Genomic DNA, 6,293 nt, shown 5'->3' with positions numbered 1-6,293 from the left:
GCGTGGAGCGTGGGCCTCCAAACCGCCAGTGGATCGGGGTCATGGCTGACCTTCAAACTGCGGAGGGCCCTAGCCCCAGGAGGCATCCTAGCTAGGACGCCTGAGTCTGTTCTGGACCTAGGGCCAGGCTTCCCCTGTGAGCGACTCGGAAGCCACCGGTGTCTAACTGCCAGTCTCCAGGAGGTGGGAGTGTGTCCACTGTCCACCGAAAAGTAGGACCATCGAACCGTTCACAGTCTCAGTGCAGGCACCGGTCAGTGGCTGACAGGGTGGAGGCCAGACCAAAACAAAATAGCAGAAACACCCTGCCCACCTTGGCAGGAGCAGCTGCAGTCCACGTGGGCCTGGGCAGTGTAGAAAGTGCTACCTTCTCCCGGGTCCTGTGCTGGCACAGCCGCCTTGCTCACTCTCAAGCCCCCCTGAGTCCTGACAGCAAAGTGTGAAGAGCATCCTGCAGGAGTTGTGCCATTCTGGGTGCTTTTGCCCCAAAACACCCTTTGGGATGAATTCAGAGCCACATCTCACTTCCCATGAGACTGGAAGAACCATGTAAAAGGAATTCGACAAAAGCTTTCCACATCTCTGTTTATTCTTTTGGATCCATAAAACGACCTTAAAAATAGCATTCAGGCCACCTAAGAGAGTATGCACTTTCTGGCTGGAACATGCAGGATTCTTTTGCCCAACAGGTTAAAGGAAGCAGAGAGCTGGCACAGTGGCAATGGCCCTGGTGCCCTATGAGGAGACCGTGGGAATGGGGTTGCAGAAATTCCACAAGCCTCTTGCCACCTTCTCCTTCCAAACCACACCATCCAGATCCACCAGGACTGGAGGCAACTGGGAGTCGCAGCCGTGGTTTGGGATGCGGTAAGCAAATCCCGGGGGGCCTCTGAAAACATCTGCAATTGATTATAAGACTGGTCTTTATTTAAAAAGAAATAAAAGAACAGCTTTGTTGAGATATAATTCATATACTGTACATGTCACCTAAAGTGTACAATGTACTGTTTTCTTAAAGTAAATTCAGAGTGGTACAACCATCACCATGCTCAATTTTTAAATATCTTCATGACCCCATCCCCTCCAAACAAAACTTCTACCCACTAGAATCACTTTCCTGACCATCTTCCCCCAAATAGATTGCATTTTAAGGGTGGGTAAAGGAAAGTTGAGGGAAATTAAAAAAACTGTACAAAGGATATTGTAAAATGACAAAGCCCAAAGTGAAGAGCATGTGTTTTCTTTTTTAAAAAAAAAAATTATATATATATATATATATATATATATATATATATATATATATATATATATATATATATATTTCATAGAGAAAGGGAGAGGGAGAGAGAGATAGAAACATGCAGGCCCCCTATTGGGGATTGAGCCCTCAACCCAGGCATGTGCCCCTGACCAGAATCAAACCTGGGACCCTTCAGTCCACACCAGAATCAAACCTGGGACCCTTCAGTCCACAGGCCGATGCTCTCTCCATTAAGCCAAACCAGCCAGGGCCATGTATTTCCTTTAAGTTCTGCATGGTTGTAATGGTCCACAAATTTATACTAATAAAAGGGTAATATGCTAATTCGAGTGGTCGTCTTCCAGACGCCCTTCTAGACAAAGCTGTAGTAGCTGTGAGGGCTGAGGCTCAGGTAGCCGTGGGCAGCTGGGAAGGGCTGAGGCTCAGGCTGGCAGTGGCAGCAGCAGCGGGGTAATGAGGGCAGTGCCTTCCCCTGATCTGCCAGGTTGCCTCCCTCAGAGGGAGGCCAGACTGGGGGCCAAGGCACAGGCAGTTAAGGGTGATCAGGCCGGTAGGGGAGGGCAGTTGGGGGCTATCGGGCTGGCAGGGGAGGGCAAGGTAGGGGCGATCAGGCAGGCAGGCAGAGGGGTTAGGGGAGATCAGGCAGGCAGGCAGAGGGGTTAGGGGCAATCAGGCAGGCAGGCAGGCAGAGGGGTTAGGGGCAATCAGGCAGGCAGGCAGGCAGAGGGGTTAGGAGCCAGCAGTCCTGGATTGTGAGAGGGATGTCCGACTGCCAGAAGTTGAACATCCCCTGAGGGGTCCCAGATTGGAGAGGGTGCAGGCTGGGCTGAGGGACAACCTCCCCTCCCCCAGTGCACGAATTTCATGCACCAGGCCTCTAGTGGTAGTATAATATTTTTATTTCTGATGATTTGGAAACTTAAGTTCAATAACCTTGTATAATAAAATGAGCCCTTGACTCACTGATTAAAAATAAATATATCTTTCATTAGTAAAGTGTATAACGTTTGATATTTAATGAATTCAAAAAATTTAAGGTATTTATGAATTCACTGAGTAGAAACTAGACCCTTTTAAGACTATAACATCAGTTTTGAGGAGTTCAATTTAAAATATCATTGATGAAAAATTAAGATGTAGTCTAAAATATTGAAGCAACTTTGATGCTGTACAATAACTTGGTTTTCTATGCTCAAAATTAAACTTTGTCAAATTATTTATGACTTTTTACAAATATTTTGCATATTATCTTGTACTAAATTATCAAAAATAATGGGAAAAGATTATATTTACTCTGTACCTATAGGCCTCTTCTCAAGTAATTATTGTATCAACACTGTGAGAGCTAATACTCTCTTCAGTATTTAGAATTCAGAATAAATTTAGAGAAGTATAGAATTTCACTAAATCTATATAACTTGTAAGTGGCTGATCTAGGACTTATATTGAGTTAGTGACATCAGAACAAAGAAATGTTTATAGCATTTTGATAATCCAATTAAATTATATATTTCTTAGTTGCTATCTGTTTGTACTCGGCTACATCTCCACCATTTTTATCTTCCCTTCTTTATCTAGGCTACACACTCAGAAACAACATTTCCTTAAAATTCTTAATATCAAGATTTAAGATTATATTCTTAAAGGAATGATACTGCATAAAATTGAAAGACAGAATAAGAAGCAAAAGCCATCATTTTCTCCTTCAAACAACTATGGGTTAGTACAAAGGCAAATGGCATGTGGGAGATTCTGCAATGACTAATGGTAAATTCTGTGAAAATCATATTTTTGAAATGCGGTTAGCTGAGATCACTGTGGCAAATTTCTGACTTCCTAAGAGCAAGTAATGGTTTTCCTAAATCTTTGTTTCCTCTGCCTTTCCAGTAGTTCAAGTACCTAATTCCCTATGTGAAATTTCTTCTTAATAAAAAAAAAAATCTGGACTGATTTATTTTATCCTGATCAAACTGTGACAGAGGTATGTGGAAAACCTATTATTTTTATCATGTCTCTATACAGCAGGAAATAACTATTTATATATTAGTAGGAATAGATTGTGACCAGTTGGTCTTGGAAAACTTTGCCAACTCAAGTACCCAGAATTTGAAATAATACTGGCTTCACAATATTATAGTAATAGAAGTTTTCTAAGAATGGCAGAATTTGGGGTTATTAGAAACCTAAACTAAAAATATAAACCCATGAATAACTGCTTTTTATGTTATCATTGATAGATATCCATACAAATTCTGCTTTAACATTTGGAATAATCTACTCATTTTGAATCTAGATTGGATAGCTTGATACAAAATGCTAGTCTAGAAATCTTTCATTTTATATATTGTCCTTCAATACCTACTTGACTATTTGGGAATTCATTATTTACTGTGAGAAATGAGCATAAACCAAGAATCAGAGGTCATTATATTAAATATAGTGTAGATATAGGTTTTTCATACACTCTTTTAAAATTTTATCTTTATTGTTGAAAGTATTACAGATGTCTTCTTCTTCTTTTTTTTTTTTTTTACCCGTAGACCACTTCTAGCTCATATCTGCCCCCACCCCCAGCCCTTCATCACACTATTGTCTGTATCCATGCATTATACATATAAGTTCTTTGGTTAACATATACTAGTAAGTTCTTTGGTTAATCTCTTCCCACTCACCCGCCCCCAACTTCCCTCTGAGATTCCACAGTCATACACTTTTTAATTTTGTTAGCTCTGATTATCCTACTTAGTTTCTTCTAAGTAGCATTATATGGATTAGTAACAGCAATACAGAGGCAAACAAACAAAAAGAAGGCTAGAGAAGAAATTGAAGATGCTTCTGCCAAAAAGAGAACATTCCCACAGGATATTATAATTTAGATCACTCAAATCTACTTCAGATGAAGTCAGACTGATGCACTCCATTGCCAGTAGCTTAACATTTATCAACAAAACTGGTAATTTAATAACAGTAGCAGCATCTCTCAATCACAGATACTTTTGTCATTAAATAAGCAGTTCTATTTCTATTTAATAGCAAAAATGGAGAGTGAATGGAAATTTGTCTGAAAATTTTTTCATAACTGATACAGGCATTTTTAATTGAGGTAAACCTGGGAGGATTTTGCCCTCTTTAACATTTTTTTCCCCAAAATTGAGAGAGACCATTTCAAATGTATATGAAAACCAAAGAGCCATTACTAAGAACTATCTGTGATGCTACATTATTATTTTCTTCAGTTGGAATCTGACCAGTATTTATTATAACTCAGATACTGCACAAAATCTTGGGGATACTAAGACTAACAAAACAGACAAGACAAAACCAGTGAGATAACAATTTGTTGTCACACGTAACAATTGTAACTAAGGAATGACAAAGAAGAAAGAATCACTTACTTGCTCTAACTTTAAGACATTCAAGTTACATTCACTATTTAACCTTGTAACTTGCTACTTTCTTATTTTAAATTGCTTTTTTCCACCTGGAACCATTTATTTACTTATTAAATTTATGGGGTGACATTGGTTGATAAGATTATATAGGTATCAATCATGATCTTCTGTCACCATATATTTGACCCTCTTTACCATTTATCCCACCCTTTCCTTCTGATAACCACCATATTGTTCATATTGTTGGTGTCTATGAGTTTTGGCTTTTTTGTTTTTCTTGCCTATTCATTTGTTGTTTTAGGTTTTATATTGCACATATGAGTGAAATCATGTAGTTCTTAAATTTTCTGTATGACTTATTTCACTTAGTATAATATTGGCAGTCCTTTACCTTTTCTTATGTCTGAGTAGTAGTCCATTGTATATATTTACCACAACTTCTTTATCCAATTATCTGTCAAAGGACACTTGCTTTCTTGTCTTGGCCACTGTGAATAATGCTGCACTGAACATAGAGGTACATATATCTTTGTGAATAACTTTTAAAATTTTGGCATAAATACACAGAAGAAAGGTTGCTGGGTCATATGGTAATTCTATTCTTAATTTTTTGAAGAACTGACATCCTACTTTCCATAGTGGCTCTACCAGTTCACATTCCCACCAGCAGTGAATGAGTCATAGCAAAGGTTGACAATTCACCAATGGCCTTCCAAATGCACCAATGAGTTAACTTTTTGTGCTATAAAGTATGTTAAACTATTTCTCTTACCATTTTTTACATTCATTACATCATTTATTTTGGTTGACTTTTTAACCCTCAGGCATATCTTTAGTAGTGCCCTTTTTAGACTTCTTAATATATTTCTGTTGTTTAGCCTCTCCAAACATCATGGCATATCGCTGTAAAATATTGGTAATATATATATTTTTGTCATGCAAGCTATTTGCTGCCCCTTCTGTGGACATGGTCGGATTGTATTTCATAGCTTCCTTTGGATTGTTTGACTATCTATTTTTATATATATATGGAATATATTAGGGTGACTTGGGTTAATAAAATTATATAGATGTCGTGTGTACAATTCTATAACACAGCATTTGTGTATTGTATTGTGTGTTCACCACTTAAAGTCAAGTCTCTTTCAGTTCCATCACTATTTACCCCTTTCCCCCTCTTCTTCCTCTCTCCACTTCCCTTTTGCTCTAGTAATCACTGCATTGTTGTCTGTGTCTATGAGATTTTTTTGTTTGTTTTCTTTTGCTCAGTCCCTTCCATTTTTTTCACCTGCCCCCCCCCACCCCCTCAGCTCTAATAACTGTTAGTCTATTCTCTGTATCTATGAAACTGTTTCTATTTTGTTTCTTAGCTTATTTTCTTCATTAGATTCATTGTATAAATGAAATCATATGGTACTTGTCTTTTTCTGACTGGATTTTTCACTTAGCATAATGCTCTCCAGGTCTATCTATGTTATCACAAAAGGTAAGACTCCCTTCTTTTTTACAGCTGAATAGTATTCCATTGGGTAAATGTATCACAGATTTTTAATCCTTCTCATCTACTGATGAGCACTTGAGCTGCTTCCAAATCTTACTGTCTTAATAGTTGTGATAAGGAGAAACATGGTACTCTGGAA

The sequence above is a fragment of the Myotis lucifugus genome, unplaced genomic scaffold (assembly GCF_000147115.1).
Source record: "Myotis lucifugus unplaced genomic scaffold, Myoluc2.0 scaffold_74, whole genome shotgun sequence".
Lineage (NCBI taxonomy): Eukaryota > Metazoa > Chordata > Mammalia > Chiroptera > Vespertilionidae > Myotis > Myotis lucifugus.
This window is presented reverse-complemented; position numbering follows the sequence as displayed.